Source organism: Anser brachyrhynchus, assembly GCF_964034855.1.
Source record: "Anser brachyrhynchus genome assembly, chromosome: Z".
Lineage (NCBI taxonomy): Eukaryota > Metazoa > Chordata > Aves > Anseriformes > Anatidae > Anser > Anser brachyrhynchus.
This window is the reverse complement of record NC_137697.1, coordinates 38319268-38332709: the sequence shown is the minus strand read 5'-3', so window position 1 is coordinate 38332709 and position 13442 is coordinate 38319268. Positions and strand designations below refer to the sequence as shown.

Sequence of the window (13442 nt, the reverse complement as noted above, 5' to 3'; positions counted from 1 at the left end):
AATGTCCCCATAATTAGACTAAATGAAATGAACAGAGTAGATAACCCAATACCTACACAGCCCTTTTAATAACTGCTAAATCTGCCAGCATCTGTGCTGGATTGATTGGATTGTTGTAGAAACACAGAAAAATTGGCCAAGATCATTGTATCTTTCCATAAACACCATTTGATAACAAATATTCTTATCAACAACAACCTGGTTAGATTGAAATAAATAGAGGTGTTGCAGCTTATTATAAATTCCCTAGCTAGCCTTCATTTTGTTGTTCATTTGTTTGATTTTTAGTTTTGGAGCTTGATGCCTGCATGAGATTTCCTTTAGTCTATCACAAACCTCATAAAGTACATTTTGCTGTACTAAAGAACTAAACTAAACTGTAAACTGTACTAAACTAAAGAAGTCACAAAATCATGTACACAATAAAGAAATACAGACTTAAAAGAAGCCATGATAAAAGCAGCCATGAGCTGGTAAATCATTGCTACACATGTAACTCATTACCTGTAGTTCTGCAAGTAGTTCCGGACTGATAAATGACTTATTTCTTTCAAACTTGAGATTAAAAAAATCTCCCAGCTTGAATATGAGTTATCTGTAGCATAAGTACAATTTCACAAATCACAGAGTTCATTAGACTGAAGAAAATATGAAGCAAACAAACAAAGAAGCTAACTGCAAACTTGTTCTTTGTCCTACCTGCTGCTTGGTACTGCTTTCAATTTACTGTGCTTTTGCAACATATGAGCCAAAACTTAATATTAGTTACACAAGTATATCCCATTTCTCCTCAAAAGTATTGGTATAAATGTTTGTTCGTGTGCCACAGGGATGATGTACATGCCAGAGATCAAAAATAGGGCAATTTCTGGATACCCTGAATGTTAATCAGTCTGGGTTTTTTTGTTTGTTTGTTTTGTTTTGTTTTGAGTATTAACGAATGGCATCAAAGATACTCTGCTTGTCTTTTGACTTTGACAACATTGATAAAATGTCAAATTAAGTATTTTTGAAAAAGAAAATCTGATTGGTGCTTTTAATTCTCAGATTCTGCTCAAATAGACTCATGGCTTGCAGTTAGGGGACTTAAAAATCTTTAGTTATTTAATGTTTCAGTGAGCATCCCCTCATCTTGCATGAAGCAGATTTTACCTTGATAACTCCTAGCCTTCGGAATGCAACAGTTATTACCTGCCAGAAACAAGAAAAAGCAATTTTAGATATTTTCCACTTTTCATCCTTATATGAAGAATTGCTACATTCATGTGGAAGTCATAAAAAAAAAAAAAAAGGAATCTTTTACTCTTCTCTTTTAATGAGTGGGGAGAAAAAATGTTACATGTGTCACAGAAAGCAGTGTATAAATTAATGAGTTTGACTCTTCAGGTCTTCCTAACCTTGGAAGTAAAGCTACAGAGAAGTTATCTTGTATTTCAGTAGAGGAATAGGACAGGTGCTGTTGACCTGCCCCTCCACTGAAACTTATGCTATATCTGTGAGATCAGAGAAATTGAAATAGAGTTTATATTTCTGAGTCTTTTTTTCTAATTAAGATGACATGCAGGAAAACCACGATAGAAGATGTTCTTACATACAGTGAGATATGTCTGGGAAAATCCTCACATTCACAGGCCCTAGTCCTCACTGAGGACTTCAGACAGCTGGTTGTGGTTGACCAGTTGACCAGTTGACCAGTGTGGTTGTCCACTGAAGGGAGAACAGAGCAGGACACAAGCAGACAGGAGGATTCTGGACTGCAGTGTTGACAATTTACTGCCAGGTGATGCAGGAGCTGACAAAGGGAGATGCTCTGTTTACAATCATGAAAGAACTGAGCAAGGATGTACAGGCTGGAGGCAGTCTTGGCTTCAGTGACTGTGAGATGACAGTGTTCAGGATCCTGGAAGAAGAAAACAAGACAAAAAGCAGGATCACAACAGGGGGCTTCAAGAGAGTAGACATTTACCTGTTCAGACACTTGCTTAAAAGAATCCTATGTGATGCAGTATTGGAGAAAGAGTGGTTAAGGAGGGTTTATTGATTTCCAAGGATCACATCCTCCAAACTCAAGAAAAGTCCATCCCAAATTGTAGGAATTAAAGAAAAGGCAGTAGAATGTACCTGGACAGGTGAGGTCCTGCCAAAACTGGGACATAAAAGGAAACATTCAAGACATGGAAGTAGAGCCAGGTAACTCAGTAGAAATAATGAGCTTGAAAGAATGGGATTAGGAACACCAAAGTCCACCTGCAGTTGAATCTGGAGGGGATAAGGAGGCCACCAAGAAGGATTTCTATGGGTATGTCAGCAGCAAATGGAGGACCGGAGAAAGTGTGGGCCTGCTGCTGAAAGTGATAGGGTATAAATGGTGACAAAGATCATGGAAAATGCCAAGGTATTCAATCCTCCTTCACATTGGCCTTTAATGATAAACTTCTGTTGAACACAGAAGACTTACTTTAAGCTAAAGTTAGGAAACATGTAAATAGACTGAACATAAACAAGCCTGTGGGACCTTATGGGATGCTGTCACAAGTGCTGAGGGACCTGGCCTATGTTACTGCAAGGTTACTCTTGATTACCTTGGAAAGAATACAGAAAGCAGGGGAGAAGTGGAAGAAAGCAAATGTCTGTCAGCCTCGCTTCATTCACTGGGAAAGCAAAGGAGCAAAGAAGCAAAGGAGCACTAGGAGCAAATCCTCCTAGACACCATTTCCAAACATATGGAGGACAAGAAGGTGACTTTGAATGATCAGTATGGATTTACAAAAGGAAAATAATGCCTGACCAAACTGATATTACAAAAACCTTTCATAGTATAAAATGTTTAGCTTGATGAATGAGAGAACAATGGATGTTGTTTATCCTGACATTAGTCAAGACTTGACCTTCAGTCACGGAGAATTTAAGGCTTCTGACACTGTCTCACAGAGCAACTTCACAAGCAAAATAATGAAATACAGGCTAGATAAGTAAACAGCAAGGTGGATTGTGTGAACTGCTAAATATACAGGGTTGTAGTACAAGACAGACATAAACATACTGCAACAAGTCCATTAAGTACCATAAATATGTTTCAGAAACTGCAACATCTTTCGTATGTGGAGAGGCTGAGGGAAGAGGAGGCTCAGGAGGATCTTGTCAATGTGTTTAAATGCTTCATAGATATAAGCAATGCAGACATATCCAGACTCTTCACTGTGACAGGACCAAAGTCAATGGGCATAAACTGAAATAAAGAAAATTCCATTTAGATACAAAAAATTCTTCTCTGCTGTGAAGGTGCACGAACACTGGAACAGGTTTTCCATGGACATTGTGATATCTGCATCACTAGAGGTATTCAGCACTAGCCCTGACCAGCCTGCTGTAGGTGACTCTGCTTTGAGCAGAGAGCTCAAACCAGAAAAAATACAGAGGTCTCTTTATTGGTGTACCTCTTTTTGCCTCTTTTTTTTTTTTTTTTAATCCTGCTGGTCTTTACAGCTGTTTAGCTGTGTAGATATGCACTACAATGAACCTTGACAGTCTCAAACCTCCAACATGCATGGGTAACACAATTTGCATTATGTATGACAGAAAAATAGACAATTTGTGACTCCCAGAATATTTGTGCTAGGCTTAACCTGAGATCCTTTGGGTTATTTCATCTATTTCCACAGTCTATTCCAATCTGAACAACAGTAATTTTTAATTAAAACAGACATCACTTAACAATTCTGGAATGTGAGATTTTTTTTCTGTTTTCTCTGGAGATATTACAGTGTTGAAGCAAAAACGTGATACAGAATAGACATCAAATTAAAACAAATATTTAAGATGATATTAAGCAGGATGAGTGGGATGTCTAAAAAACACCTGATGAAAAAAAAATAGAACTCTAACAGGTATAAGGTTTGCTATCAGACTGGCATTTAGCCTTGTGCTGATGTCTCCCACCCAACCCTGTCTATTTTCCATGAAAGCTTTATCAGGGAAGAGATACAGAGGTATCTGGGGATACCCCTAGCACACAAGAATATATAGTTGGCGTAAAGGTAATATTGCCTACCTTTCCTTCTGTTTCACAGTCTTACTTAGGGGATGTCTTTGGCCGTATCATCTGCCACTTTCAAATGTTTCCAGAGAAACCAACAGCCTGTTACAACAGCCAATTACTCATCCACACAATGTTGAAGGCATTGATGGAAAGACAGCTGAAAAGGAGGATAGCCACATGAAAGGCCAGAAGGAAGGAGAGGCAGAGGAAAGCTGAAAAGAAAGTCTGTCTTAAAAGGCTATTTTTCTTTGCCTAGCCCTTCTCACCTACAAGTGCAGCTAATGGTATTTTTCTCTTTCACAGATCTCTTACTCAGTTGTATTCAATAGAAAGCATGAGTAGAGAGCATTTCAGCCAGATCAAATACCTCTCAGTCACTTCAGGATGTGAACTACTGATCCTTGGTAGGTCTTCATGTGTAATCCTGATAATGTTGTTTACATGCTGGTTTTATCTTTGTGCACCTAAAGAATCAGTCACCATAGCAGTCAGTAATACAACAATCCACCTGTAACATACTGTGTATAAGAAAAAAAATAAATAAAGCAGAGCATAACAACGCTGCTCCAATAAGATCAGAAGGATTTCAAAGACCTTTTAGCTAGAAAGGAAACACAAAACTTCTCCATATCGAAGGAAGCATCTGCAAATAAATTATTGTGGATCTTGAATAATTTCACTCTGATGAAGTCTAAACACAGGTGGGATTCATCTTAAACTTAGGCATCAAAGTTTGATATCTGACGTAGTGTTGCCAACCAGGCTCCGTTAACATTCAACAGAGGGGAACAAGCCCCTCTACCCACCTAAATTAATCTAAGCCAATCTGAAAAAAAAAAAAAAAAAAAAACAGTCGAAAGACTAGGTGAATTGCATGCTGAAGGTGATGATATTTTATCATTAGCTACTGTACTTCGAGTTTACAGTGACTACCTAACATCTCACCTTTTAACATTAGATGTCCATGGTAGAACTGATGAACAGCACTTTAAATAAATAAATAAATAAAACAGAACAAAAACAGTCTATTTCCCTCAGTTTAGGAGAACAATTATTTAGACAACTGTTCTTAACATAACACGTGAATTCTAAAGTACAAGTTCAAAGTTAAAAACAACTGCACCACTACATGTGTCAGAATACAAGGAGTCAGGCATACAGTCAGAGCTGTGTTGTGCATCTGAAAGGTGGAACATAGGCAGCTACCCTCAGATATTGCAACTTGTAGTGAAGTACTGAGGTAGAAATGAGATCTTTCTAATTTCTCAATGGTAGATTGGGGCACAGATATGGTAACTAAATGCCACATGCTCCTTTAAAATCCACAATGCCTCATACCTTTACAAGGAATTCAAAAGGAAAAATGTGTACTGGGCCAAGAAAGCACATTTCCATGTGAAAGGCTAAAAGAAAAGTCACTACAGGAAAGAAAGTCTTCATGGTTTGCAAGACAAACCATGCTCAAGTGAGGGATTCTGATTCTTGTCCAGGTGTTAAGAGGATGGTAGCAAGAATGACAGGCTTTACACTACCCTTTTCTGAATTTTACTATTTCTAGAGTTACCATAAACTGAGTAAACCTATCTATTTGTTTGTCTTTGCCATGGTATCTCCCTGAAGAATTGAACAGTTAATTGAGAATAGTCCCCAAGTGGTAGGTCTGGAAATGCTGTGTCTGGGGTAAATGTGAATAAGATGTCATCTGTCCTATTTCCGTCACTGAGGTAGCTGAACAACAACAACAAAAAAAAGCCAATAGAGACAAGACCAAAGGCAGTTTTAGGAAAAATTTCCAGCACAAAGAGGTCTGGAACCAACAGCCTCATAAGTGAGCAGCCAGGGCACTGTAAAAATGTTTACACACACACACACAAATAAAAATTAAAATCCCAAAACAAACAAACTAATTAATATTCTTCTCCGAACATGTCAAAGCAGTTTGCACTGTTCCTCCACAAGATCTTCCCTGAAACTTTGGCAAGATTGGAAAAAACATCATTTTTCCAGAGCATTTAGATTCATTGGTAAACAGCTCTGCCAGAACTTTACCGTGCCATTCTAATTGCAAAATACTCATTTTGCAATACCTGTAAGTCATTTGTGCTGTAGAGCCAAAACTGGAACCAGATTTTATTACTTTCAGTGGTAATATTCCATGACAGCAGATAGTCCCAATATTATAAGGTTGTTTTTTCCTCCTAAGGAATGATATTTTTTCTATTTTTGCTTTCTAATGTTTCACAGTAATTCCATGATCTTCAAAAATTGCATCTGTTTGTATGGGTACTCTCATCTTTACATGACTGAAACTGAAGCAATATTCTTATGCTGTATTTCCCATATGTCATCTTGGACAACTTTGCCAAATTAGCAAACTCTGATTTGACATTGAATTAATAAAATCTCCAAAGGAATTCCTTTTCCACTTTTGTACAAAATCTATCCTTCTTCCAGTATTGGGTAACCACTGAGGTCTACCGTAAGGTCTAGGTTTTGCTGTCACTTATAGAAGTGTTCAACATGAGGAACTTCATGAGGTTAGTAGAGCTTCTTCTCTGAAATCCACTGTAATCAGAATCCAATTACCACAGAAGCAGTACCACGCTTTAGACTGCATATAGTTTTTCCTTTAGACTGCATATAGTTTTTCCTTTAGACTGCATACAGTTTTTCATCTTTGTTTAATGTTTTTTCCTGTTTTCCTGTAGAGATGAGGGCTATACAACCATGCCCTGCTGATATGAGAGTTACTGTGATCAGCAAACTGTTGAGCTCCTTTACATAAACAATGACACTTGAACCTAACGGCTAGTTTCAGCCAAACTGATGGAGGGAAAAGCATTCTTTTAAGCTCCAGCAAAATAAATAAAATAAAATAAAATAGAATAAAATAAAATAAAAATAAAATAAAATAAAATAAATAAAATAAAATAAAATAAAATAAAATAAAATAAAATAAAATAAAATAAAATAAAATAAAATAAAATAAAATAAAATAAAATAAAATAAAATAAAATAAAATAAAATAAAATAAAATAAAAAAATCATAGAATAAGAGAATCTCCTGAGTTGGAAGGGACCCATAAGGATCATTGAGTCCAACTCCTGGCACATACAGGTCTACCCCAAAATTCAGACCAAACAAAATTAAATTAAATTAAATTAAATTAAATTAAATTGAAATAAAACAATAAAATAAAATAAAATAAAATAAAATAAAATAAAATAAAATAAAATAAAATAAAATAAAATAAAATAAAATAATAAAATAAAATAAAATAAAATAAAATAAAATAAAATAAAATAAAATAAAATAAAATAAAATAAAATAAAATAAAATAAAATAAAATAAAATAAAATAAAATAAAATAAAATAAAATAAAATAAATAAAATAGACTTAGTTGCTTTTCTACTTAGCATGTAGATTTTTTCATCATTTCAAATGAGAAAAATGCTTCAACATAAATTCAACACTTACTGGATGCCTGAGAATCCATAATACAAATTCCATAGCTTCAGAAAAAAAAACAGCAGTTACTGACTGCATCTTCCTAGAAAAGCAAAAACTAAGACACAAATCCACAGGAAACCAGACTTACAGGATGTATGCTATTATTCATACATAAGTTTTTCTGGCTGAAATTTTCCAGGAATATTTTTTTTCCATAAATGAAGTTTGGATGAAAAAGTTTAACTCTTTTTGAACACAAAGAAAGACAGCGAAGAGCAGAATACATTCCACTCATTAAGATATATATTTGAATATATATATACGCCCACATAACATTTATTTATTTACTTATTCATTCATTCATTTAATTAATTATTTTTCCCCTAAATTTTCCTGGCTAGGAACAAAAGCAAGATATAGTGCGAAAGCTCTTGTCTTGCCACTGTCTTGAGCAGCAGATAGCTTCTCTATGACTGTTAGTCCTTTATTTTTGAAAAATAATTCATAGCTACAAAAATGTTAATCTTTTCCAGGGTAAGGCAATAGTCTTAAACCCAAAAATAATTGATAGCAGAAGTAAAACAGTAGTAAATCCAGTCTTTAGATAAGAATAATATACTGCATTGTATAATAGTGAATTGGTTAGCAGCAAATGAAAATATTTCTGGCATTGCTAGAGGAGGTTGTGGGTTCATGTAAACATTAGATCCTAACTATATCTTTCATCATCTCACAAAATGATGATAGTATGCTTGTAATTTTTATGTCTGCTTTACTACATTGCTGTTAGTCAATCAACCTCCTTCACATGTGAGCAAAATAGTGCATTTAAAAAGCAAGCTCTTCACACAGTCAGCTCCTTCAGTTATTTCACTGAGTGAATTTTACAACTTGCAGCCATAGAAATTCAATGAAGGAAAAGTATTCTACATGTTCTGAAAGCAAAGAACTCAAACACACACAATTTTCATTTGGACGTGGATTTTTTAGGTTTACCTCACACATTATATCACTCATAAATAGGGATTTTCTTGTTAGCTAAAAGACTATTTTCACTTATTATACAAGCCTTATTCCTTATTAGTGATGAGTGTGTAAGTAGTCACTTTTAAACACTTTTTTATTTTTCATTTCTTTTCTTTTTGTCACCTGAAAAAGTAGTAGCCTTTTCTTCTTTAACTTTAGATCAGACTTCAACACATCTTTTTGAGTTATTAATTAATATTCAGCTGAGAAAAAGATTTAAAGTGATATTTTTGGGATTTTATTGACTCAAAATAAGAAACAATAAAATTTATCATGATAGATTAATCAGATTGAAACTTATTTTCTGCATTCCTTTATAGCCTAGTGCTGTAATTAAAATATAAAGGATCTTTTAACTTGAAGAATTACAAATAATTTCCATCAGACAACAGCTGTTATTTTACCCTGCTATCTTTGCTTCCTCTTTGTTTTGAGATCTTTCAGTATGAACATGTCTAAGTAAATGCACATTATTCATCACCATTTCCATTAGTCATGACACAAGTAGTCAATCACTTGTAAAAAATCAAGGGATTCAGGAAACTGTACAAACGCATAAACACAGATTCTCTTTCTGCCACCTACTTGGTTCTCACAAAATCAATTCTCCTCCTCATGAGTTACCTTACATAATTTTATATTTGACATAACTGTATATATTTTTTTTAAATCTATGTTAGAGATTCAGAATAAAGGCATTTTTCAGGGAAATCATATACATGAGTTTGTGTAGTTAAGAATAGAAGAGAAAAATCCCACTCCAGCCTTTAAGGGGAAGATGGCTGAGAACTGAATAGCATTCTCTTATCTAAAGAAGGAGGATGTTATCAATTCATCAGCTTGATAAATTTCCTTACAACTGCTAGCAGTAGCAAAGTGATAAGATAATGGAATACATTCATTTTAATTATGCTGAATATTTCCCTAGTGAAAGTTGAAACTAGTTCCAGTTTGTTTTAATAATGAAGAGATAAAGGAACTAATCACTTTTTTTACTGGGTATATTTGAATAATCAAATACTAACAGCAGAGCACTTTATAAAACGATATATTTTGCACTTTTTTTTTTTTTGTAATAGGGACTTCCAGCTTAGAAGTAAAAACTTTCTAGTAACCTAATGGCTGTTGTATTTTCTCCACCTACTATTAGCATCACTATTGTAGACTTTCTAATCTGCTTTTAAATATATAACATCAAAGAACACTTGATGTAGTATTTGGACATTGAAATGCTTTAATTTAATAAACCATTCTGATTTTGTGTGTAGATCATATATGGGATCTATGGAGACTCTGGTATTCTGACAGTCACTACCTCAGCTTCACACACTGATGGAATCCTCTATATTACACTACCCAATGAACAGTCATCTATAATTCAATGTGTAGTTACCATAACTATAAAGATTTAACATTTGTAGTTCCTCTGAGTAACTGAAAATACACCCAAGTGTAAATAAATCACAACTGAGTAGTCTTACTTCTGCCTAATTTCAGTGATCAATGTATTGCTGCCTGTTAAAAAAAAAAAAAAAGAGAGAGGGAGACAGGAAATCTGGATGCTTGCAGTTGAAAGATAGATTATGATATAATAAAAATAAATAGAAAATATGGCTTGTAGTCATAGTATTCAAGATCATTGATTAAATGCACAAATAACATTAGATGTAACCTTGAGTCTGCATGGAATTGGGCTTAGTAAAGGAGGTTTTCAATACTATATGATTTTCACTAAATGTAGATTATTGAGGTGGCTCTCCCTGATGTGCATTTTTCAATTACATTTCAAGCCCAGTATTAGACCAGGAATAGCTTCATTAAACCACCATAAGTAAGCCATAAACCCAAGGTGAGTGAGAGCAGGTGACACTTTTTATCAATTGGATGAAGTATTCTTTTCAGTCCAAAGCTCTCACTGAATCAAAAAGAAAGTCTCTAGTAATGATAAATATTCCCCAGGAGGGCTACATATAGTCCGTCCACAAACCCCCTCTCCACCCAGCTGAACACAAAGCTAGGTGGAAGAAGAGCAGTTGTACACAGTAAAGCCAGAGAGCCCTTCAAATGGAGATCATATCAAAACATCTGTAGTGAAGGTCTTTATAGCAAACACACCCTCTTGTCTGCAAAAGTCCGCCTTTGATCTTACATAAGTCTGAAAACATCAAGGAAGCAACTCTAGCTTGTAGAGAAAGTGTAGAGAAATATTTTCTCATATGGAGGGAAATTTGATTATGCAAGTATTGCAATGAACTTGACACGCCAATTGAGAGTGAATAGCTTTTATGCAACAGTGAGAAATTGCACGCTCCACTTATCATTATTACAGCTGGTGGAAGAGAAACTGAATTAGTACTGGAGATTATATTTCTTTCATTAATGTACATATAAGTTCTTACTTACCGTTCTCTCAAAATGGAAGGATTGTCCTTAGAGTCCCTAAGTATTGTTATTGGTGTCTAGTCTAGCACACACTGGGATTTCTCCATGGAAACAGGAAGTGTCAGGAATATGAAATAAGAAAAAGAAATTAAATGTAAGTATCAGCTGGGAAGTGCTTCAAGCATTTATTATTCTTTCAGCATTCAGCTAATTATTCAAGATGACTGACTGTGATTAGAATATTACTGATCATATTTAAAAGCAAGCATGGATACATGAGCTATTTGCCAGAACAAATGGCACAGATTTGTTTCCGATGTCATTTATATCAGCTTTACATACTTGTGAAGTTTGATCAGGTTTTGGTTACAGTTACCTTAAGAAAATTCAAAGTACCTCTGTTGAATAAGGAAATTCAAAGTACCTCTACTGAACTGCAGAGACTTTCTTCAGATTACACACTATCAGATCAGGATCTAGATCCTTGATTTTAAAGGGGTAACACCTAATTTAGGGCAGCATGAGATTAGAATCAGATTTGAATGTGAAGAAACAGTGGAGTTACAGTTTTAAGATACAGAGTACAATATAATGAGAATAGAATGCCCAGTACACAGGGTGAAATATGAAAAATTAAGCTTTATTTTCATGCTCACACCTGAAACACAAATGTATAACAGATGTTTAGCTATCTCCTTTCTTTCTAGCAACATCACATTTATCACAGTCCTAAAATATGTAACACATCATAATGGAACTGATGGAGAGTCTGTATAATACAAGTGTCTGTAAGGAGCGCTAAGTTAGTATATCTAATTTAATTTGAAACAGTGAAGTTGGATCTTCCCCTAGGGCACGCCCAAAACACATTTGACTGAGAAATCACTGTGATATGTCCTAACATTATCTTGTCGATCCCCCAAACTCTCAATATGTAAGGCTTCTATGAATCACAAACCTATTTGTATAGAGTATGAGTTTACATCACATATTCATATGTGTAAAATTTGCATAAAGGTACATTTTAAATTTTGATTATTCACATTTTGCCAAAGATACTATTCCTTTATTTTCCTCTGCCATTTTATGATAGGCCTAGATTAAGAACAGGGGGAAATAAACAGTGTAGGAATAAAAAAGAGAGATTTTGTGGCTGGAGTAAAGCAGTCAGGGCTTTTCCCAAGCTTCTTTTCTCATTGTACCACCTCAGACCTTCACTAGTATATTTGTGTCTTGGGGTACAAACCTACATGAAGCTTAGAAAATACAAATACACCTCTTCTTCACAAGGGGGTAGTCCGTGTATTGAATAAGGTACTAAAAATTTTCAGAAATATATTTTTAGAGCTTTCAGGTTAATTTGTGATGTTGCCTTCATGTTCTTTAGGATTTTGCAATCCTTTCCCATCTTTAGCTTCCAGTAAAATGAAAGATTGATATTATTGTGTGAAGTTCAGATAATCTGTTTATTTGTGATCTCCTGCAACAAGGTCATACAGGACCTCTTACTGATGGGAAGAGCATGTAATTAAGACAGGTACAAAAGAGAAGAGGTCCAAATATGTGGTGCTCTAAGCAGCACCTGGGCAAAGAAAATATTTTTTTACAGAAGGAAAATGTTCCTACATACTGACACAAATAACCAAAAGTCACAAAAAACTGTTTGCACATGGATGGACAATTAAGAAAAAAGAAAAAAAAAATCTCTAAAGAGAGAACTTGTGTTTAATAACCTGAGAGGGGAGAGTTCTCATATCAGGAAAGACTCTGGTTTCTCAGTGGGATCCACCCAAAGCATCATTTTCTGATGATCTGTTCCTGACTTCAGCAAATTTTGGAAACAGTGTTTTGTCAGCACAGAGGAAATTCAGAGCAATTTTTTATTGTACATTTGTGCTCCCAGTGATCCAAAAGGCCTAACCCCAGCATTAGATTACCAGATGCTCAGGGGTTCACTAATCCATTAGCTATTACATCTGCATTCCAGGGTTTTCATAAGAAACACTACAGCTGCGGATCGCTAAAGTGTCTCCTAAAGTGATGACTGACTTTGGAGATTATCACTCCCCTTTCCCTTAGAACAGGATAGAGCTTCCCCAGTGGCTTTGTACCATTGGAAGAGATTCTGGATAACCTCTGGCTGTTTAATCCCCACAGACTTTGGGAGCAGTGCAAGTGTGGGCAGTGAATGGAGGGAAAAGTTTTCCTACTGAATTCTGTGAATTCTTACCCTCCAGGTGATCCTCTTTTCCAGGAGTGTCAGTGATTTGCTGTCAAGATTTTCAGGAGAAGCTTGAAGGAAAATATTTTCCCTTAGGCTAAGATAAGCTCCATGCCTCAGAGATACATACGCAAGTCTTAAAAAAGGCTGAAGGGAGAGGGAAACACACACATACCTTTATAAACAAAAGAGTTATTTTGTTGAAGTTATTCTAAGGAAATGCTTATACTCTAAAAGTATGTTAAGCATATAAATAATGAGGAGTAGATTTAAAATTATATTTGGATTTAATAAATAACCTTTACAAAGTTCAAGACACTAC

General features: G+C 35.0%; 1 long non-coding RNA gene across 1 annotated transcript; it reads right to left on the bottom strand.

The window, feature by feature from the left end:
• Window positions 1-1602: 1602 nt before the first annotated feature.
• On the bottom strand, window positions 1603-13143 carry LOC308186021. The gene is made up of 5 exons (XR_013943872.1): window positions 13130-13143; window positions 10921-11000; window positions 4052-4138; window positions 3065-3229; window positions 1603-1900 (listed from the first exon to the last, which is right to left on the bottom strand). It is a non-coding gene; the product is annotated as an uncharacterized lncRNA (long non-coding RNA).
• Between the last annotated feature and the right edge of the window lie 299 nt (window positions 13144-13442).